This window comes from Onychomys torridus, chromosome 18, assembly GCF_903995425.1.
Source record: "Onychomys torridus chromosome 18, mOncTor1.1, whole genome shotgun sequence".
Taxonomy (NCBI): domain Eukaryota; kingdom Metazoa; phylum Chordata; class Mammalia; order Rodentia; family Cricetidae; genus Onychomys; species Onychomys torridus.
The window spans coordinates 43,519,185-43,542,535 of record NC_050460.1 but is presented as its reverse complement, the minus strand read 5'-3'; the positions used below and the strand labels follow the sequence as shown (position 1 = coordinate 43,542,535).

General features: G+C 50.9%; 1 pseudogene; it reads left to right on the top strand.

Moving 5' to 3' along the window:
* Nucleotides 1-10,741: 10,741 nt before the first annotated feature.
* LOC118569407 lies at nt 10,742-22,229 on the top strand (annotated as a pseudogene).
* Nucleotides 22,230-23,351: the final 1,122 nt, after the last annotated feature.

The following is a 23,351-nucleotide window of genomic DNA, read 5'->3' as shown; positions in this document are numbered from 1 at the left end:
CCACCACACCTGGCTGAATGCTTTCTTATTTTTAATTTTTAAATTTTATTTGTGTGTGTGTGTGTGCACACGTGCACACATGCAGATCAGAGGACACTTTGTGGGGGGTGTTTTCTTCTTCTACTGTAGGTCCCAGGAATGGATCTCAGGTCGCCAGGCTTGGCAGCAAGCGCATTTACCTTCTGAGCCATCTTGCTAGTCCCAGAGTACATGCTTTGTATGAATTGGGTCCTGAGTGCTTTGCTCAAACTGGCCAAGCACATGTATACATAGAATACACATAACATGGGGCTGGGGAGACGCTCAGCAGTTAAGAGCTCTGGCTGCTCTTCCAGAGGACTGAAGTTCAATTCCCAACACTCACTTGACAGCTCATAACTGTCTCTAATTCCAGTCCCAGGGAATCTGATGTCCACTTCTGGTCCCTGTAGACACCAGGCGTGCACACACACACGTACTGGTGAAATTATTAAGGCTACTCCACGTAGTTAAAAGGGAGGTTTATTTTGTGGGATAACTTACAAATGAAGGGATAGGTTGTCTGGCAAAGGTATGGTGCAGTCTGGCGGTGTTCTCTGGAGATCTCTGCTCGGTCTACCTCCTGCGTCCAGCGTCCCAGAACCAAAAGAGAGAGCCCTCCTCTCGATCTTGGGTCTTCCGTTTCCTCCTCCACTCCTTCTTGTGGGCGTGACCATTACTGAAGCCTCAATGGGGGTTGGAACTTCCAGGCCAATGCTGGGATGGCTACTCACTACACACACAGTGTGCAGACATGTATACAGGCAGAACACCCATATTATTTTTTTAAATCTCAGAGAACTAGAGAAGCATTGTGATGTAGTAAAACAAGCAAACAAATAAACAAAAACTCAGTAGAAAAGTGTAGGCATGTATACACACACACACACACACACACACACACACACACACACACACACACTTTTAAAGATAGGATCTCTTTATAGTTTCAGCTATACTCAAACTCATTCTGTAGACCAGGCTGGCTTCCAACTCACAGAGATCTGCCTGCCTCTGCCTCTCACAGAGATCTGCCTGCTGGGATTAAAGGCGTGCAATACCATGCCTAGATATATAGCCAGACAGGGTCTCCTACAGGCCCGGCTGGCCTCAAACTTGCTATGTATCTGGGAAGGATGACCTTGAATTTCTGATCCTCTGCCTCTACCTCCCAAGTGCTGGAATTACAGGTGTCCATACTAGCCTCCTTTTTATTCAGTTTTGGGGTTTGAACCCAGCTTCTAGATAAGTACTCTACCAACTGAGTTACATCTATATCCCCAACCACCAGCTAAGTATTTGTTGTTGAGACAGGATCTCGTTACCTGGGCTGACCTTGAACTTACTTTGTAGTTGAGAATGAACTTAAAATCCTGCTCCTCAGGCCTTTGTCTCTCAGCGGCTGGAATTACAGGTGTGCACTTCCACATCTGACTTCCGGTAAGTATTTATTTATCTAAAAATATTTATTTATTTATTTATTTTTGAGACAAGGTTTCTCTGTGTAACAGTCCTGGCTGTCCTGGAACTCACTCTGTAGACCAGGCTGGCCCCGAACTCACAGAGATCTGCCTGCCTCTGCCTCCCGAGTGCTGGGATTATTTTATATGTATGGGTATTTTCTGTTTGTATGTCTTCGGGTACATATGTCTGCGCACCGAGTGTGTGCCCAGTGTGCTTGAAGGATAGAAGAAGTCATCAGGTCCCCGAGAGTGGAGTTACAGATACTTGTTAACTGCTATGTGGGTGCTAGAAATTGAACCCAGGTCCTCTGGAAGAGTAGGCAATGCTTCCTAACTGCTGATTCGTCCCTCCAGGCCTTCCAGCATTTTTAACGGTTTCATACAACAGCACAACTGCATTTCCAAGGCTCCTCGGTGACCACTGTTCAGAAGCCTACCATCCTCTCCTATGGAAACTCCATAGACATAGACGGTATGTGATAACGTGGGGAGGCTTTGCAGGCTGGGGAGGTAGCCTGAGAGAGGAGGTGAGAGAATTTACTTACCCTTTACACGCCTACAAGGCCCCAGGAAGCTCTCGGCCCTGCTGGGGTTCCATCCCTCCGTCCTGGCCTGGCCTGGCCCTCCCATAGGACCTCAGAGAGCAGCATGCCCAGGCCTCCCACTTACAGCAAACCACTGTTATACCCTCCCCAAAGCAGAAGTCGGGGGCCAGGTAACAGGTGACAGGCCAGGAGGCAGGTGAAGGGGGCTCAGGATCAGACTACAATTTCTTCAAGTGCCAGTTAGGTGCGAAGTTAGAGCCAAGAGTCGGCTTCCAGCGGTGTGGGAGGGGACGGGTGGAGAGACAAAGACTCCTTTCTTGACCATCTTGGGAAAGAATCCCACAGGGGAGGCAGAAAAAGAACTCAGAACTCTTGTGTTTCCAAGGTTCCCACAGCCTTTGAAGGCTGGGGTGTTCAGCTGGGGAGTCTGGGGGTGGGGGGCCGATATGGCATGGTATTTCTCAGATATGTGAAAGTTAAGCTATTGAGACTCCTGGTGCCGATGGTGATGGTGGTGTGGTGTGGTGTGTGTGTGGTGTGGTGTGTGTGTGTGTGGTGTGGTGTGTGTGTGGTGTGTGTGGTGTGGTGTGTGTGTGTGGTGTGGTGTGTGTGTGGTGTGTGTGTGGTGTGGTGTGTGTGTGGTGTGTGTGTGGTGTGGTGTGGTGTGTGTGTGTGGTGTGTGTGTGGTGTGGTGTGTGTGTGGTGTGGTGTGGTGTGGTGTGGTGTGTGTGTGGTGTGGTGTGTGTGTGGTGTGTGTGTGGTGTGGTGTGTGTGTGGTGTGGTGTGTGTGTGTGGTGTGGTGTGGTGTGGTGTGTGTGTGTGGTGTGGTGTGTGTGTGGTGTGTGTGTGGTGTGGTGTGGTGTGTGTGTGGTGTGGTGTGTGTGTGGTGTGGTGTGTGTGTGTGGTGTGGTGTGTGTGGTATGTGTGTGGTGTGTGTGTGGTGTGGTGTGTGTGTGGTGTGTGTGTGGTGTGGTGTGTGTGTGGTGTGGTGTGTGTGTGTGGTGTGGTGTGGTGTGGTGTGGTGTGTGTGTGTGGTGTGGTGTGTGTGTGGTGTGTGTGTGGTGTGGTGTGGTGTGTGTGTGGTGTGGTGTGTGTGGTATGTGTGTGGTATGTGTGTGGTGTGGTGTGTGTGGTATGTGTGTGGTGTGTGTGTGGTGTGTGTGTGGTGTGGTGTGTGTGTGGTGTGTGTGTGGTGTGGTGTGTGTGTGTGTGGTGTGGTGTGGTGTGGTGTGTGTGTGTGGTGTGTGGTGTGTGTGTGGTGTGTGTGTGTGGTGTGTGTGTGGTGTGTGTGTGTGGTGTGTGTGTGGTGTGGTGTGGTGTGTGTGTGGTGTGGTGTGGTGTGTGTGTGTGTGGTGTGGTGTGGTGTGTGTGGTGGTGGAGGTGATAGAGGTGATGGTGATGGTGTGTGTGTGAGATAGATAGATAGATAGGTAGGTAGGTAGGTAGGTAGGTAGATAGATAGATAGATATCGAGCGCCAGCTGGAAGTGGCTGTCAGATTCATTGAGAGGAAGGATGAAGTCCACCCTGACACCTCAGTCCTGCACGAAGAGGAATCCAGTCAGGCAGCATTTGTGAGGCTGAACACAACTTGGGGAAGCAGGGCAAATTCCTCAAGTGCCCATTATCTCAATGTATGCATGCATTTGGATAACGAAGGCAGTAACAGAGTCCGCCTTGGAACGGAAATGGCCACTATAAAGTCTATCACCCAGGGGAGGAAGGAGCAGCATCTCAGGGAAGATTGGGGGTTTTAGGGTGAGGTGGGGAGATCCTCTCCAACTGTCCTCTTGGCCCAAGGTTCCATGGAAGTGGACCCATGGGCCCATTCCAACAATGCCTCTAAGTCACCTGAAGTTTGCCACCTGCCACCAAATGGGCATCTACCACCACCACCACCTCCACCACCACCACCACACCACCCCCCTCCCCGTCCCTGCTCCTTCACAGATGGAGCTGAGAAGAGCACAAGGCAAGGATGATTCTGCCTATTGTACAGATGAGCAGACTGAGGCAGGGTCCCCTAATCTGCCCAGTCTTGTCCCAGGGAGGTAGGGATTGACCTGGAACTTGGGTCTCTAGAAGCCTAATTATGGCTCTTTCAAGCCTGGCTCCATTTCCCCCTCAGTGGAGGAAGGCTGACTGCTTGATAGGAAAGGAAGGCAGGATGGGTTCCATTCCTCTGGAACCCAGCCGTGGAGCGCCCTCCCCTGACGTTGCCCCTAGAGGAGCCCCTGCCCAGGACCGTCCCGGATGAAGAGGGGACAGGGTATAGTAGGTTCTGTGTTGGGGGGCAGGTAGAGGAGAGGGCAGAGGCACGGGAGATCACTGTGCCACATTTTCCCCACGCTCCTTCACGGAGGCCCCCTGAGGCAGGAATTTCATTCTCTTCTTTGAGTAGACAAGGAAATGGAGGTTTGGGAGGTAAATTAACCTGCTTCAGGGTATCTGGCCTTACTTCACAGTCCCTGATCCCTGTTGGAGGTGGGGGGAGGTACAATCATAAGCCATGTGGGTTCAGACCTGGGAAGCTCTCTGAGCCTTGGCCAGAGCAGCCTTAGGCTCAGAGGAGCTGGCATCACCTCTACCCCTGCCAGTGAGTTCTGACTAACACACAGGGGTGGGGGTGGGGGTCCTGTAACTAGGTTGTATTAGCTGGGTATAGCCATAAGAAGGCTCAGTGTCCTTTGGCTTGGTTGGTTCCCAAACAGTCAACACCATCCCCACCCACCCTGGAAAGGTGTCGTCCAGTCCATGGCTTCTGCTAATGACCAAGGACCAGGGAAGAATGGTCTGGCACCTGCTCCTGCTGGCACCTTCCTGCAGGATTTTGAGTGCTTATGGAGGGAAGTCTACTTTCCCACAGAGCCCTGTGTGGTGGTATTGTGCTCCCCGAACTATTGTGCACTCTGATAAACTTATCTGGGGTCAGAGAACAGGACAGACACAATATTAAACATGAGGATAGGCAGTGGTAGCACACGCCTTTAATCCTAGCATTCCAGAGACAGAAATACCTCTGGATCTCTGAGTTCAAGGCCACATTGGAAACAGCCAGGCATGGTGACTCACGCCTTTAATCCCAGAAAGTGAGCCTTTAATCCCAGGAAGTGATGGCAGAAAGCAGAAAGGTATATAAGGCGTGAAGACCAGAAACTAGAAGCTTTTAGCTGGTTAAGCTTTTAGGCTTTGAGCATTTGGATGAGGACTCAGAGGCTTCCAGTCTGAGGAAACAGGATCAGCTGAGGAGCTGGCGAGACCTCTAAGATTCCTGCTACAGCCCTGAATCCAGTGGCTGCGAATGTCGGAGGCTGCCGTGCAGCTGAGGTTGTTAGAGGGAGGAACAGGCCGGGGAGGTGTCACTGCCTCTGCTAGGTGTCTGCAAACTGGCCAAGCAGCAGGAAGCATCGTCTCTTCAAAACCATAGCTGCCAGCCACTGGACTGAAGACACTGACCTGGGCAAGTCAGGTGTACTGGGGCACGTCTATAATCCCAGCACTTGGGAGGTGGAGGCAGGGGGATCAGGAGTGCAAGGGTTGGTGTGGGCTACATGAGACTCTGTCTTAAAAGGAGGGAAGAAGGAGAGAGGGAGAGGAAGAGATTGAGATTTCTGGTAGTGAGTTGCTGGGAGCAGTCAAGAAGAGGGCCGGCGATGCTACCCTAGGGAACTTAGTCCAGGGTCAAGGTCAGGTCTGGTGGGACACGCTGGCTGTCTTTTCTACACTTTGCTTCTGGAATGGTGTGTGTCACACCCCTCACAGTCTGATGTGGGGTCTGTGAGCTGGTGTGAGGTCTGTGGTTGCTTTCAAACATTCCAACAGAAACCCCAGTGGGAACTGGGTGTGGCGCTGCAAGTCTGTAATCCTAGCACTTGGCAGGGGGAGGCAAGCCGATGGCTGCAAGCTGGAGCTGACTCCAAAAACAAACAAACAAGCAAGCACACAGACAAAACAGAAACAAAACGAAAACAAAAATCAAAACCAAAAAACCCAAACAACAAAACACACACACATACACACTTTAAGCCAATAGGAAGTGAAAAAGAAAAATTACGAAGAAATCATGAAAGATGAAATTACTTACATGCATACATATATATGTAGTCCTGGAACTCTCACTGTAGATCAACATGGACTTGAATTCAGAAATCCACCTGCCTCTGCCTCCTCAAGTGCTCTGATTAGATTGGTGCCATCATGCCCAGCTAAGAGATGAAATGTTTGCTTGTTTGTATGTGTATATATATGCGCTAACTGCATGGAATGCCAGAAAGAGGGCATCAGATCCCACTCTAGATGCTTGTGAGCCACCATGTGGGTGCTGGGAATTGAACTCAGGAAGAGCAGCCAGTGCTTTTTTTTTTTTTTTTTTAATTAAGATTTATTTATTTATTGTGTATACAGTATTCTGTCTGCATGTATCCCTGCATACCAGAAGAGGGCACCAGGTCTCATTATAGATGGTTGTGAGCCATCATGTGGTTGCTGGGAATTGAACTCAGGACCTCTGGAAGAGCAGTCAGTGCTCTTAACCACTGATCCAGTTCAGAGATGAAATTTAAAAAAAAAATATTTTTTATGGGAATGTGTATGTGCCCGAGTGTATATCTGTGCACCGTGTGTGTGTGTGTGTGTGTGTGTGTGTGTGTGTGTGCAGGAATTCAGAAGAAGGTGTCCTCTGGGGGGAGGGGTTACAGGCAGTTGTGAGTATCACATGGGTGCTGGGAATCAAATCTGGGTCTTTTGTGCAGTAGTACTCTTAACCACTGAGCATCTCTTCAGCTCCCAGAGGTGAAAGCTTGACAGTATCCTATTTGGACAATGGGCTGGAGAATTAATTATGTTGCTTTGTATTTGTGCATATATGGAAATGATCAAAATTTAAAATGACTTAATTAGAGTTTGGTGGGTTGGGGATTTAACTCAGTGGTAGAGCACTTGCATAGCAAGCACAAGGCCCTGGGTTCGATCCTCAGCTCAAAAAAAAAAAAATTAAATAAATAAATAATTAGAATTTGGCATAAATGCATGAGGTAAAAATAATCCATCTGCATGAAAGGATGGTAGCAGCAAATTCTGATCCCTGGCCCCACATGCAGCTCCCCTTCTAGGGCTAAGCTGTCATGACACCCACTTCTGGAGCCTTCCAAAGGGTGACCTTGGCATATGTCTTTAATCCCAGCACTCAAGAGGCAGAGGCAAAAGTAGGCAGATCTCTGTGAGTTCAAGGCCAGCCTGGTCTACAAACTGAGTTTCAGGACAGCCAGGGCTGTTACACAGAGAATCTCTGTCCCCCAAAAACAAAATAAAAATAAATAAATAGAACTAAAAAATAATAAAAAAAAAATAAAAATTACGGGGCTGGACATGGTGGTATATGACTGTAGTCTCAGTATTTGGGATGCTAAGGCAGGAAAATAATTTTCATACAGGAGTTTAAGACCAGGCTGAGCAACAAGGTGAGACACTGATTTAATTAATTTAAAAATAAAACACACACACACACACACACACACACACACACACACACACACGGTGAATGCTCAGCACATATACATATGGTGTTTCAGCTAGGAGTGTAGTTCAGTGGCAGAGTGATAATATAGCATGCATAAAGCCCAGGTTCTCTCCCAGAACTGCAGTAAACAAAAGTGGCATCCTGGATACTGTTGTCTTTCTACACCTGTGATACCATCTATCAATGGTGTTGCATAGTATCTGTTCACTCCTGGCCCTTATCCTTGGATACAGTATTTCCAAGCTCATTCCAGTTTCTGGTCTGTGTATTTAGCTGCCTGGGTGAGTTGGGATCAGTCCCTCTAGAGACAAAGCCTTAACTGATTCCAGGACGCCGCCACCACAGTCCACACCACACGGGCTGTCCTCATTCCTGTCCACCTCCTGGCCTCATTCCCACTCTAGAGATACTCCCCTCTCAGCCTACATCCATCCTCCTCCTGTTTTAAAATAGTTGTGTGTGGGCTGGAGAAGGCTCAGTGCTTAAGAGTTCTTTTTGCTCTTCCAGAGTTCGGTTCCTGAACCCCTATCAGGTAGCTTACAGCCTCCTGTAACTCTGCTCCTAGGGATCTGATACCCTCTTCTGGCCTCCTCAGATACCTGAATATAGGCACACACACTCACACCGTAGAAAATAAAATGGCTGGGCTGGAGAGATGGCTCAGTGGTTAAGAGTATAGACTGCTCTTCCAGAGGACCCAAGATCCATTTCCAGTACCCACATGGTGGTTCACAACTGTCTGTAACTCCAGTTTCAGGGTACTCAGTGTCCTTTTCTGGCCTCTTCTGGCAGCAGGCATGTACATGGTGCATATACACACATGCAGACAAAACACTCATGCACATAAAATAAAATAAAATAAAATAAAATAAAATAAAATAAAATAAAATAAAATAAAATAAAATAAAATAGCTACACATGTTCCATGCTCCAGTTAGCCAGCCCATCAGCTTTCTGTCCATAGATCCTTCATTTTTCCAAACTTACACCATTAAAAACTATGACCAGCCTCGCTCATGGGCAATTTGCAGCCACAGAAGCACAGCTCTAGGCCCATTTCTACATGGAAGTGTGAGGGCAGAGGGTCTCTCCCTGTGTCATTTGGACACATACTGATGAAGGGTATGTTAGAGTCTCTTCTAACCCCTATGGCTGCTGTCTTCCAGCACTGGGGTTCTTTGAGGCTCAGAGAGGGTCAGCGGCCCTGCTGGAAAAACCAGCCCACAGTGTTGGCTGGGTGGCAGGGGGCTGAACCCAGGCCACCCTCTTAAGCTCCTGTCTGGGTTCCTGCATGTCTCAGGTTCCCAATATCCAGGACCTTCCCTGTAAGTCTGTGGCCCTCTACCTCCTTGACTTTTTCTGACAAGCAGCCATTCATCCTGCCTTTGATTTAGGGAGATGTCACCACCCCAGGAGTTCTGTTTCTAGGGACAGGGACTTTGTCACTAGAGGCCACTGGGAGGCTATGTCAGGCCTCCCTGGATCCTGTGACCTCCTTCTGTTCCTTACTTCCCCTGTGGTATCTTCATAAATGGCACTGCCATTATGAGACATCCTTGGAAGCCTGGACGGGGCTGCTTGGAGACAACCAGGCAACAGAGCTGGATTATTTAAGGGAGAGAATGGGTGGGAGGGAACGGGTGACAGCGGCTTATTCAGGGATGGATGGTCTCTGCTGCAGGGGTGCGGCCCCTCCCTGTGCCCATTATTCCCAGCGTCCAGAGCCTGGGATTCTGCACTGAGGCCCAGCAGAAAGCCACTTGGAATCCTGCCTGACCAGCAGCAGGGCTGGGCAATTTTGCATGTTCTGAAGGGGGTTTGGAATGAGTGCTGGCTAGGGAACACAGGAGGGGAAGAGGGTGAATAACATGTCAGAGAACCTTCTAGGGCTGAGGATAACCACAACTATTTTTCTGTTCAGAACTTCATCTGGGGTTGCTGTTGATTAAGGGGTTTACGTTTGCTTAATCTCAGATGTGGAAATGGTAACTCAGAGGAGTTAAGTCACTTGCCTGAAGTCACACAGAGAAATGGCAGAAACTGATTGAAAACGCAGATCTGTTTGGGGCAGATGACTCAACAAACCACCCCCACATTGCTGGAGCCGGCAGGGTCCTTGCAACAATCTACTTCAGCTCAAACTGGCCTAGGAAGCTGGGTATCCTTGCTTGGCTCAGGTCCCATCCCTCCCTTGCAGGCACGGAATGTTTAGAGATGACCAATTGGCTTGTTGGCTTATTCGTCTCTCCCACAGGTGCTCAGGGCTAGGCAGGGAGAAGGTGCTTGAAGAACCATGCTGTAGGGCCGGCATGGTGGGAGCTCTAAGCCCTATCCTCAGTACTGCATAAACAGGTGTGGTGATACTCACTTGTAATCTTAGCAATCTGGAAGAAGATGCTGGAGGATCTGGGCTTCAGCAGCACCCTCAGTGACACAGGGACTTGGAGACAGCCAGACCCTGTCTCACAAACAAAAGCCTAACCAAAAAGGAAACAAAAAAGAAACAACCAGACAAAAGTATTTACTTTGGGTCTTGGTTTTAAGCATGGTTTGGGGGCTGTACCTCAGTAGTAGAGCCTTGCTTCACTCAAGGCCTTGGGCTCCACCCCCAGCATCAGAAAAAGAAAAAAAGAATATGCTTGAATTTAAACTTTGAATAATTTGAATTAGCCAGTGGGTTGTGGTGTGAGTGTGAATCCCGGTAATTCTGAGGCTGTCAGTTACCGGTACCTAGTCTGGGAGATGTGCTCTGGTCTAGGGGATGTGCTTGGGTCCCAAAGGCTTGCAGGGCCAGCATGCAGAGGAGTCCAAAGCCCCACAGATCTAGTGGGTGCACCAAGGATGGAATCCAAGGGGGACCATGCTGTGGGATGTCTTTCTGTAGGCTGTGAATATGCATTACTCTGATTGGTTGATAAATAAAGCTGCATTGGCCTGTGGCAAGGCAGCTTAGAGGCAGGTGGGAAATCCAAGCAGATATGGGGAGAGAAGAAAGGAGAGGGGAGAGATGCCAGCCACCGCCAAAGGAGAAGCAAGATTCCAGTAGACTGGTAACGCCACGGCCATGTGGCAAAACATAGATTAATAGAAATGGGTTAATTTAAGATGAAAGAGCTAGTAAGAAGCCTGCCATAGGCCATACAGTTTATAAATAATATTAAGCCTCTGAGTGATTATTTTATAAGTGGCTATTGGACCATGGGGCCAGGTGGGACCTCAGGCTGGGTGGGACGGAATAAACCTTCCAGCTACCGGACCAGGCTTCTGAACTCAGCCAGGAGATGTCTTCTGCTCTGGCAGGTTCAGGGCTAGGTTCTCAGTGTGAGCTCTGGTGGCAATAATAATGACAGTGACAGATGTCACCAGTAAGTGCTGGCACCCCTGTCATCCTCCAGGTGAAAGCAAGAACTGCTGGAGACCTGTGGTGACTGGGAGGCGTGTTAGGTAATGTGCAAGGTGAGCCCAAGGCTCTCTCCAGGCCTCTGTCTTCCTGGTTCAAAGCCAGTGTCTTCTACATGTGGACTGTACACAGTTGGACTCGGTCAACTATGGGAAGGATCCCGAGACAGCACAAAGGGCCTGCCAGGGTAGCCATAGCAGCCTGTGACTGTTTGGGTTGGGAGCCAGGTAACTGTCCCAGAGATCACCAAGCTTGGGAGGAGCTACTGACACCTGCTCTGGAGTATTGACAGTCGTGGTCACCAAGAGCAAGGACAGGTTGACTTCATCCTGCGTGCTCTGTGTCCCCAGGCTTGCCAGGCCCGACGGGAGCTGAGAGGAGCAGTGGGGCCTGCTTCTTGTCCCTTGTCAAGTGTGATCTTTGGTTTGGACTCTGCACCTCTGCCTTCCGGACAGTCATTTGTGCCTGTCAGGAAATAACTTGTGGCTCGAGTGTTCCCAGGAGGGGAACCAGGTTCCCACAGCTTCTGCCAAAGGTCTGGATTTGAGAGGACTCTTTGAAAGGGGCACACATCACACATGCACAGGCACATGAACGCACACACTCTACACACACACACACACACACACACTTGAGTACACACATGCACATGCACACACGCATAGTAACCCCCCCCCCCTACGTTTGTATGCCCACATTCCCACTGAAGCCTTACACAGACACACACAATTCCTTCTTTACATTCCTGCAGAGAAGCAGTACAAGCCTGGGCTGTGCACACAGGCACACATGTTCAACACAAACATCTGTATAGGGCACCCCACTCCTTAGGCCTTTCAAGGTGTTACATAGTGTCTTGTATGGGCTGCTGGGGGTGTGTGGGGTGCCTCCTGAAGCCACTGCTTTCTCAGGTTTGGTTCTGTGACTCATGAGTCCTTTCTTAGGAGAGCTGGGCTTTGCTCTGAGCAACCAGCTGACATTGTAGAAGCTTCTGAGGTAGTTGAGAGGTTCTGGACTGGCTCAGCTGGAGGAGCCGCTTCTCTGTCCGTGATTTCTACTGGAGAGAGTACTCTGCTGGGTTCAACAAGGAGCAGAGACATGTGTGTGAGTGGTGCATAGTCACTGAGTGGAGATGTGCCAGACACATGCTGAGGACCAAAGACAGGTCACACATGCTCTGACATCTCCAGGCACTGTCTTGAGAGGCAGACAGCCAAGGATCCAGTGTCTTCTGGATAGTGAGGAACACTGTGCATATTTGTGTATGTATACCCTTGTCTGTGTATGTATGTGTGTATACTATCCTGAAACATGTTCTCAGGCCTGCGGGGACACCATTTGGGACTTGGGGAGGTGTTGGGGCCCATTTTAGGTTTCCTAGTAGCTGTTCCCAGCAGGACTGCTTAAGAGGTTGATTGGAATACAGGCCTGAGTATCAGGTGTTTTTGTTTTTGTTTTTGTTTTTTTTTGATTTTTTGTTTTTCGAGACAGGATTTCTCTGTAGCTTTTTTGGAGGCTGTCCTGGAACTCGCTTTGTAGACCAGGCTGGCCTCGAACTCACAGAGATCCACCTGCCTCTGCTTCCTGAGTGCTGGAATTACAGGCGTGTGCCACCACCGCCCGGCAGTATCAGGTGTTTTTTTTTAAGGGTGAAAGAAACTCACCTCATACACAAAGAGGGCCTACTGAGACAGAAGCAGGGGTGAGCAGGTACATGTGGGAGACCGGAAGTCAAGGGTCATGTAGCCTGCCCAGGTGCAAACCCAGAGCTCGCCAGAGCCACCCGGCCCACCATCACTTGGAGGTGTTGAGTAAGGGCAGTGAGGACCCGCCTCTTCCAAAGACTGGGAGCCGCAGTTTCCTTAACCCAAGTTAACAACCTGCTCTTTAAGGGGCCCATCTTTGGACATCTGAAGAGGCCCAGAGACGTCAGTCCTCTAGCTCAAGCTGCACAGGAGAAAAGCAGATTCTGGAGCTCAGGTGTTCTGCTCAGTTTGGAGAAGCAGAGAGGGAAGCCAGGGGCTACCGATATCCGGGGGGACCTGGAGTTGGGGTGTGTGTGTGGCGTCGCCAGCCTATGCGGCTTTCTCCAGCCAAGGAGTCTGGAAGCCGGCCTTGGGTATCTTCCAGAAGGAGCGGAGCCGACAAGGGAAGAGGAACTGGCTTTGCGGGCAGTGTTTCCCGCCCCCGACTTTTTCTCCAAGGCGCAGGGCGACCGGACGGAGGAAGCTGGCTCGGAACGGGGCCCTCTGGGAATTGTGGCTGGGGGAGGGGGGCATCCCTATCGGGACACAGTAGGGTGAGTGTGTCTTTAAATTCGCGCCCCCTCCTCTTTGGAGGAGGCCGAAGCTGCGGCGGGCAAGGCTGGGTAGGGAGTGACCAGTCCGGCCCTGGCGTAGAGGGCGGGGGATCCGGACTCGGGGCGGGGCTCCGGGGATGATCCCCGGCTTGGTAGCTGCAGGCTGGTGGGGTCTGCACCGCCTGGACTCTGCGGGATCTGCCTCCGCCCCCGGATGGGCCGGGAGGGTGGGCGGAGCTAGCTGGAGCCCGCGCCGGGCGCGCCCGCAGCCCGCCTAGGCGCCGGCAGTCCCCGGCCGTAGAGCGCAACGCTCCCCCGGAGCTGCGGCTGCCAGGTAAGCACGCGTGGGCCGCGCCAAGGGCGGATCGGGGTTCCTTGACTTAGGGTAGAAGCGTCCCGGCCACCCAGGCCTGCCCCAGGCCGGTTCCACTGCGCTCTCCCAAAGCCCGGGCTGCTCCTGGGTCGTGCGCAGGTCGAACTCGGGTTCAGCTCCTGTACCCTGGCTTCCCTCGGAGCGGAGACAACGTGGGCTGGCAGTACCCGCTCCTCACTGCCGGGCTAGGAGTCCTCCTGGCTACCTGGGCTTCTGAAGAAGTTAGGAGACATAGCTGGGTCGCGATCCGTGCATGGGTCCCCCTCCACTCCCACCGCCTGGGCCCTTTAGGCCCAGGGACAGGAGCGCAAACCCAGGGGCTTGGCAGGCACAAGCTTTGATTCTCTGCTCTATTTGGTCTCTTCAGAGCCCGGATCTTTTTGGTGTGAGCAGGCGTGTGTGTGTGTGTAGAGTGTGTGCATTCATGTGCCTGTGCATGTGTGGTGTGTGTCCATCTGTCCTCTCACCAAGCTTCAGAGGACCCCTGAAAGAACATGAGTCAGAAAAGGTACAGTGCATGGGAGACTGACTGCTCCAGCCTCTTGTAGTGGCCAGAGTGCTCTTATTTTGGAAATCAGACTCAATAAAAGCCTCCCGGTCCGGGCAAGCTTGAGGCATCTCTGCTCTGGCAGCCACAGCCCCCGCCAGTCCTTGGCTGCCCACAGCCAGTGACAGAGCACCTGTGAGCTGTGGGCTCTGAGCCATACCCAGACAGTGTAGGAGGTGGGAGGACTTGGGAGGACTCTGTCCCCGTGTGGCTCTGCCCTGCAAGGGTAGACAAGACAGAACACACAGCCAGTTCGCTGATAGGGAGTTTGATATCAGCCCTGGGCCGGTAGCATTAGAAGAAATTAGGAGGCTACTCCTGGGAATTACAAAACACCAGTGCTGCAAGGCTAGGGTGTCCTGAGACTTTGCACATAGATGTGTTTCAGTGTCCCGGTGGGATCTGTCCCGCCCTCTTTGTTAGCATAACCAAACCAATCAGGACCTCTTTTCACCCCAGGGGCAACAAGCGTAGGAGGACTGACTGGCAAGGACTTCCTGATGCTGTGTGTCCACTACCCCCACCCCCACCCCTCAGATTTTGTTTGCTTTAGGGGGGGTCTAAGGACCCATTTGTTTTCTCCAGTCAGATGGAGCACAAGTCTGGGGCTGCTGAGGTTTGAGCCAGCCCTGCAGGAGGAAGCCCTGACTTCCTTTTTGAAGAGCCTCCATCGTGGGGGCCAGAGGGGAGGGTGGGAGGCATTGGCCAGACGCGGTTTCCTGTGGAGGCAGACAGGCCTGAGGTGGCCCACTCTGCTCCCTTCTCTGGTATTGGAGTGGACAGGGTGGGGTCCTGGGCAATCTGACCCAATCTTTGAGGCTCCGCAGTATCTGGCTCTACTCTGTCCTTATTGTTCCTGATAGGCTTTTCTACAACACTTTGGGGGAGGTGGCAGTGTACCTGTGTCCAAGGCCTTGGCCACTATTCTTCTTAGTGGGAGCTTCCCAGTCACAGGTGGGAGTGCCATTGTGGGCAGACCATGAGCTCGTAGTCAGGTGAATAGCCATCTGGGCAGACACAGGGAAGAACTAGACATATTTACCTGAAAACAGGCACAAAAGGGGGTGGGCAGGCAACCCAAGAGCATAGACACGTGAGGGGACAGGCGTGTGCGAGCATGTCAAGGACCAGCCACAGACACACTTATAGACAGGCTTGTGTCCCCGGGATTGCAGTCTGCCTGGGCAGCAGGTGTGTGAACGGGCAGACAGGTAGGTTGACTCACCGAAGAACGGACATGAATTTGAACGGACATTTGTAGATACAAGACACTGAGTCTCAAGATTCTCAAGTACCTAGGTAGACATAGAGCCAGCTGCGGACCCCCAGGGAAACACATGTACTGGCCAGAGGCGCCTGCTAGTCACGGCTAGGATCTTGATGGTTGCAGATGCTGAGATGTAGTTCTAGGTGAATGTTGCTGTGGATATGGCAGCCTAGCCAACCATCCTCTTGTTCGGCGTGGAGGGACAGGTTCTCAGGTGCTGTGTGGTATGCTTCCTTCCTTCCTCGTGTATCCCAGGCTAGCTTTGAACTCACTGTGTAGCCAAGGATAGCCTTAGAATCCTGATCCTCCTGCCTCTACCCACTAGATACTAAGGTTACAGGCATGCTTCGCCACACCCAGTTTATAGGGTGCTGGGAATGGAACCCAGGGCCTCATGCATGCTAGGCAAACACTCTACCAACTGAGACCCAACCCCACTGTGGATTGATTTCTAGACCATGTTGGGGATGGTTAGAGGACCCTAGGGGGCTCAGTGTTCTGTTTTACTCTGAAGTCATGTGACCTCCTGCCCCCTCAGTTACAGGGCTGAGTGTCTGCCTGGGGCACCAGCAGAAACTTCTTTGGTGGCGTCCTTTTGTGTCCCCGGGACTTTGATGAACCTTATTACACTGTGCGCTGCCCTGGCTCAGGCTTTTCTGCTGATCTTAACTCCTGAGCCTTCAGGTAGTTGTCTCTGTATACCACTGGGAGAGACTTGGAGGGTCTGGGATTAAAGCTTTCTCCCTTTGGCTTCAACAGAGCAGAGTCTTCCACGTTCTGGCTGTGCTCATGGCTCCTCTTCTGCCCAGCTTGGCACTTTAGAGCCAGCCCTGACCTTGATACAGCTTGACACTAAACGCTCTTGTGACCTTCCACGGTTACTTCATGTCTCAATTGCCTCATCTTTTACCCCAGCTCCCTAGAGGGTTAAATGGGGGACAATTCATGGAAAGCTAGTGACTTTGCATCCTTCAGCAGGGGTGCAACCAGGACGTCCCAGAGACTCTTTGGCTTGGCTGGGAGCCTGGGCAAGTGGGGCATGTAGGCATGGGACACCTCTCTGTTGGAAGGGGCAGCCCACTCTGTCCTCTCTCTCTCTGCTCATAGCCCCTCCTCGTCCTGGGGTCCTCTGAAAAGGGTCAGGAAGTGGCAGGCTGGGCGTGTGGAAGTTCGGGCTTTCTGCCTGCTGGGCCTCTGGGAGGGGAGCCAGTGGTTCGCTAAGAATAGCCCCAAATCATGGTTCTGGCCTCCCGGTGGGCAGCATTGCCTCTCCCTGGCTCAGAGCAGGGGACTTGGAGACAGGCTTTTCATGTTCCCTGTGGCCAGCACGGCACAGGGATGGGCCTGGGAGCCGGGAGCTGCAGGAGCATGGGTGCAGCTGGCTTTGCCACTTTGCTCAGGCCTTTGTCTGGGACTTGGGAAAGAAGAAGTGAGTGAGTAACAACAGCCCTTTGTCGCTTGCGGATCTTTCCCCCAGGGTGTCCAGATAGCCTCAGCCCTGACCATCTTCCCTCGATTTAAAGAATACGTTCTGAGCGGTGGTGGCACAGCACGCTTTTAATCCTAGCACTCGGGAGGTAGAGACAGGCGGATATCCGGGAGTTCGAGGCCAGCCTGGTCTACAGAGTGAGATCCAGGAAAGGCACAAAACTACACAGAGAAACCCTGTCTTGGGGGAAAAATACAGTTCTATAGCACACTGTAGCAGAGTTTCTGTCCTGGTTCTGTGACCCTCAGCAGCACACCTACATCTCTGTGCCTTACTTTCCTTATGTAACAGGACAGGGAAAGGGATTCCCCTGTAAGAATGTCACAAGAATTTAAGGTGGGTGTGTACGGAGATGGCTGGAGACTGTCTGGCTCACAGGATGTGTTAGGGAGACAATGGGTGCTGTAGCCATCACGATCACATTTTCCAGGAGGGTGGCTGGTGACACCAGAGAGGCCAACGACTGCACCATGTTGAATGGGGACAGGGACCGAATGTCATTTGATTTTGATTCTTCCCTGTGGGTTCCCTCTGAAGTACAGAGGATCTGTCGGTGGGGAATAAGGCTCAGTTGGTAAAGTTGGATCCCATGCAAACACAAGGATCTAAGTTCCGTCACTAAAATCCACTGAAGAGCTGACTGCAGTCATACGCAGTGCTGGGGGAGTGGAGATGAGGATCACTGGGGTGTGCTGGCCAGCCTGCCTAGCCAAACTGCTGAGAACCAGGTTCAGCAAGACACTGACTCAAAATAAACGTCCAAGAGAGTGATTTAGGAAGACATCCTAAACGTCAGCTTCCAGCCCTCACGCATGGCCACACATGTGCATGAACACCGGTGTGCGCACACAGAGGTGAATTATTTTTCTAGAGGTAGATTGGACTCTGATCACCTAGGAGCACACACCTGAATTATACCACTCTCCATTGGGGCCCACCTTGGGCAGGTTATTGCTGCCCATGGTTGGAACTGGACAGTATGGTTTCCTTGGGCAGTCAGTTGGTCACTAAGGTAGGTGCTCCTGGACCTTTGGAGCCTCCTGTGAGTGTGTCTTGGTCTGACTCACCCAGGACCTGTCAGTAAGCTCAGGGTTCCAGATGCCCATGACAAAGGGCCATCTCAGGACATCAGGTCCTGGGTTGCCGAGAAGTGTAGGGCAGGCCTCTCCTCTATGGTTTCTGATGGGCATCAGCTTAGGTGATGGTCCAGTTGTCTGTTCTGAACACATGTTCTCAACTGCAGAACAGGTGGAAATTTTTTCTCTGCCCGCCTTTTAGAAATTGCACACATGCAGGCGGTGGTGGATCACACCTTTAAACCTAGCACTAGCAGAGGCAGGTGGATCTCTGAGTTCGAGGCCAGCCTGGTCTGCAGAGTGAGTTCCAGGACAGCCAGGGCTACACAGAGAAACCCCTGTCTTGAAAAACCAAAAACCAAACCCAGACATAACAAAACAAAGAAACAAAACCAACCGAACAAAACAAAACAAAAGGAAGAAAAAAGAAATTGTACGCACGCATGTGAATGCAGAGTTCAGAAGTTAACCTTATGTCATTCCTTGGGTGTGCTTCCTCAGTCAGGCACCACCCATCTTGTTTTTGAGACAGGATTTCTTACTGTCCCGGAGCTTCCCAGGTAGGTTAGGCTGGCTGGCCAGTGAGCCCCAGGGATCTGCCTTTCTAGCCTTGGGCTAACAGGCATGCACCACTAAGGCATTCTTACCTGACTTCTGAGCATCCAATTCAGTTCCTCATGCTTGTAAGAAAAGTGCTTTACGGCTGGGCAGTGGTGACATGCGCCTTTAACCCCAGCACTCGGGAGGCAGAGGCCAGCGGATCTCTGTGAGTTCGAGGCCGGCCTGGGCTACAGAGTTCCAGGACAGGCGCAAAGCTACACAGAGAAACCCCGTCTCCAAAAAACAGGACAAAAAAAAAAAAAGTAAGAAAGAAAAGCACTTTACTGACTGAGCTCTCTCTCTAGTCTTGCTTTTTGTGTTTATATTTACATTTATGTCATGGTGTGTGTGTGTGTGTGTGTGTGTGTGTGTGTGTGTGTGTGTGTGTGTATGTGTCTCTGTCTGCCAGAGGACAGCTGTGGATGTTGGCCTTTGGATTCTGCCTTGTTTGAGGTGGGGTCTCTTTGTTGACGAGCAGCTATCCTCCCAGGAGGAGCTCTGGGGTTACAGATGTACATGGCTGTGTCTGGCTTTCACACAGGCTCTGGGGATTCGAACTCAGGCCCTTGTGCTTACGTAGCAACCATTTTACCCACAGAGCCCTCTCTCTAGCCTCCTTTTCTTGGTTTTTGTGTGTGTTTTGTTTTGTTTTGTTTTGAGCTGAGAATCGAACCCAGGGCCTTCCACTTGCTAGGCGAGCGCTCTACCACTGAGCTAAATCCCCAGCCCTTTGTGTGTGTTTTGGAGGCAGACTCTCACTTTGATAGCCCAGGCTAGCTTGGAATTCATTAATTGCCCAGGCTGACCTTGAACATTTGGCAATCCTGCCTCAATCTTCTGGGATTTGCAGGCATGTGCTGCCATGTATAGCCACCCCCCCACAAAAAAAAATTAATTCTGGTTAGTTCATTCTTGTTTTGAACAGTCCTTCCCTTGAACATACAATGAACGGTTTTAGGGTAGGTGACATGGCTCTGTGGGTAAACATCCTTGCTCCAAGCCTGACCAGGCATTACCATAGAAGCATTTGGCCTGTACACGCTGCTTGGTGGGGATTCATCTTAGGCTGAAAGCTGAGGGTCTGTGTGGATGTGTCCTCCAGCTAGCAGCTTCAAGCAGGGTTCCCACCCACTTCTTGTATCTGTGAGTTACTAGAAGGAATACGGCCCTGCAGAAGGCAGTGGGTTGGGTGTACGGAAGAGCCTTGGGGTCTGCGAGGAGATGGAGCAGGTGCCGAGGTTTTCTGGGAGCTCCAGAGACGGCTCTCTTCCTGTCTTCTCTTTCTTAGGAGTGCTCGGTTGGGGCCTCAGCACAGGAATGCTTGCTGGCATGTGTGTGGGTGGAGGGCTGGGCCTGTCTGCACCTCTGTAGGAAAGGGCCCAGCAGGCGTGGATGTCACTACCAAATCCCTGACAGTCTGCTCTCCTCTGAATCTCTGTGGTCACACTTGCACCTTGACACTGTCCTAGATGGGTAAACACAACCCTTTCCTTCTGCCTGTGAAGTTTTAATGTTTGCCCTAATTTAATAATTCAGTGTAGTGTCTTAACACTATTGTGTGAAGTATTTCCCAGGTAGACGTTTTGTTTTGGGATGACTACCCAGGTCTAGCTACTGCTTACTCAGATGGGGTTGACTTGGAACTTAGGTACACCAAAGGGGGATGGGAAAGAGTGGGCCTGGGAGAGGAGGCATCCTACAGCCTAGCACTGCTTAATCTGTGTTACTGACATATAATTTCTCTCTCTCTTTCTTTGTCTCTCTCTCTTTTTCTCTCTGCCCCCATCCCTCCCTCCCTCTCTCACCCTCTCTCTCTTTCTTTATTTCTCTGACAAGATCTTGCCATATAGTTCAGGCTGGCCCAAAACTTACTGTGATCCTCCTGCCTCAACCTCCTGACTGCTGAGATTTTAGGCATATGCTACCACACCTGGCTTGAGAATAATTCACATGTCATTCAGCTCACCTATCTGAGGTGTTTAGTTTGGCTGTTTCTATTCAGTATATTCACAGATGGTGCACCTGTCACCAAGGTCTAATTATACAGCATTTTCATGATCCCCCCCAAAGACACTGTCTTAGGGTTTCTATTGCTGCGAAGAGACACCATGACCATGGCAACTCTTACAAGGAAAACATTTCATTGGGGTGGCTCGCTTACAGTTTCAGAGATTCAGTCCATTGTCATCATGGCAGGACATGTGGCGTGCAGGCAGACATGGTGCTGGCTACAGCTTGACCAGAAGGCAACAGGAAATGGACTAAGACAATGGTCGGTATGTTGAACATAGGAAACCTCAAGGCCCACCCCCACAGTGACACACTTCCTCCAACAAGGCCACACCTACTCCAACAAGGCCACACCCCCAATAGTGCCACTTCCTGTGAGCTTACAGGATCTAGTTACATTCAAATTACTACAGACACCCTGTACTGCTTACCCCAACCCATGAGGCCACTGTCTAGCTCTATAGATTTTCTGATTCGGAACACTTCATATAACTGTAGTCATACCATGTGTGTTATTTGTAGATTGATTTTTGCCACCTTGGGACAGAGTCTGATATATATCAGGCTGACTTTGACTTCTTGTGTAGCAGAGGGTGACCTTGAACTCTTTATTCTCTCGCCTCCATCTTTCAAGTGCTGGGATTACAGGAAAGTACCATCTTGTCCAGTTTATGCCGCACTGGAGATCAAACCCAGTAAACATTCCACTGGAAAAGCTACATCCCAGCCCCAGGTTCCTTTTCAAAGAGTCTCCTCCTTCAGAGGTAGAAAGTGCTTGTTGGCTTCTTCTTCTGGCATATACTAAGTGGCGGATGATGCCAGTGCAGCGGGAGGGCGTGGAGGACCCAGGGGCCCAGGATTAGGAGGCGTCGGTGTCTTCTGTGGAGGACTCAGCAGCAGTCTTAGGGCTGTGGTCGAGGTCAAAGCCATGGCTGTGGTCGAGGCCCTTGAGCTCGTGGAGGTAAAGCCAAAGACAAGGAGGAGATCCCCATCACCAAGCTGAGCTACCTGGTTAAGGACATGAAGATCAAGTCCCTGAAGGAGATCTACCTGTTCTCCCTGCCCATTAAGGAATCCAGGATTATTGAGTTTTTTCCCCTGGGTGCATCCCTAAAGGATGAGGTTCTAAAGATCATGCCAGTGTAGAAGCAGGCTTGGGCTGGCCAGCGGACCAGGTTCAAGGCTTTTTCGCTATTGGGCACTACAATGGTCATGGTGTTGGTGTTAAGTGCTCCAAGAAGGTAGCCACTGCTGTCTGAGGAGTCATCATCTTGGCCAAGCTGTCCATTGTCCCTGTGCAGAGAGGTTACTGGGGGAACAAGATTGGCAAAGTGACAGGCCACTGTGGCTCTGTGCTGGTGCGTCTCATCCCTGCCCCAAGAGGCACTGGCCTCATCTCTGCTCCCGAGCCTAAGAAGTCACTGATGATGGCCAGTGTTGATGACTGCCACACATCAGCCAGGGGCTGCACTCCCACCCTGGGCAACTTTACCAAGGCCACCTTTGATGCCATCTCCAAGACCTACAGCAGCTATTTAACCCCCAACCTCTGGAAAGGGGCTGTGAAAACCCACACCAGAGTCTCTGTCCAGATGACCTAGGCTCCAGCTGTGGCCACTACTTAAGGGTTTTTATACAAGAAAAATAGAGTGAATTAAGTCTGTTATTAAAAAACAAAACAAAACAAAACAAAAAACGAGCTGGGTGGTGGTGGCGGCGGCGCACACCTGTAATCCCAGCACTTGGGAGGCAGAGGCAGGTGGATCTCTGTGAGTTCGAGGCCAGCCTGGTCTACAAAGTGAGTTCCAGGACAACCTCCAAAGCTACAGAGAAACCCTGTCTCAAAAAAAAACCAAAAACCAAAACCAAAACCAAAAAACCAAAAAAACCCAAAAAACAAAAAACAAACAAAAACGAGAAAAGTACTTGTTGATTTAAATTACTCACATTAGAGTGTAACTTACATATACACGTTAGACCAAGTGTCTGAGAATTCAGGTCTTTTTTTTTTTTAATATTTATTTATTATGCATACAGTGTTCTGCCTGCATATATCCCTGCAGGCCAGAAGAGAGCACCAGATCTTATTACGGATGGTTACAAACCATCATGTGGTTGCTGGGAATTGAACTCAGGACCTCTGGAAGAATAGCCACTGCTCTTAACCTCTGAGCCATATCTTCAGCCCAAGAATTCAGGTCTTATTTAACTAGGAAACATGGGGTGGTTTGACTAAGGCTCAGTGGTAGAGCGCCTGCCTATCATGCTCAGAACCTTGGGTTCTAGCATCATCAAAAAGCAAACACCTCTAGAAGCAGGAACCCAAAGGATGCTGGAAAGCCAGCCACCTGAAGTGAGCCATGTTAGTGTGGGGAAGTGACCCAGTCTCAGAGGTTGCCAGTGCTGGGTGGCCGACAGAGTCCTGGGGCCCTGGCTTCTCCTGACACTGCCCCTGCTACCTGGACTGTTCAGACTGTATATCAAGGACTTGGGGCTGGGTGGGTGGATTGGGGTAACCAGACCTCCCAGTTCAGCCCACACTGCCCGTGAGTGACTTTGTCTGTCTCGATAGGTCAGCCTGAACTCCTGGCAGGCCCGTTTCTTGGCTTGTCGATAAGGACGGAATAATGGCACTATTGAAGTTGTATGGAGTGGTTCTTCAGCCCACTTCTTGTGGGAGTCAGGACTTGGCACAGCAGCCAAGGGCTTTGCCCAGGACACGCAGATGTTCTCGACTCCAGCATAGT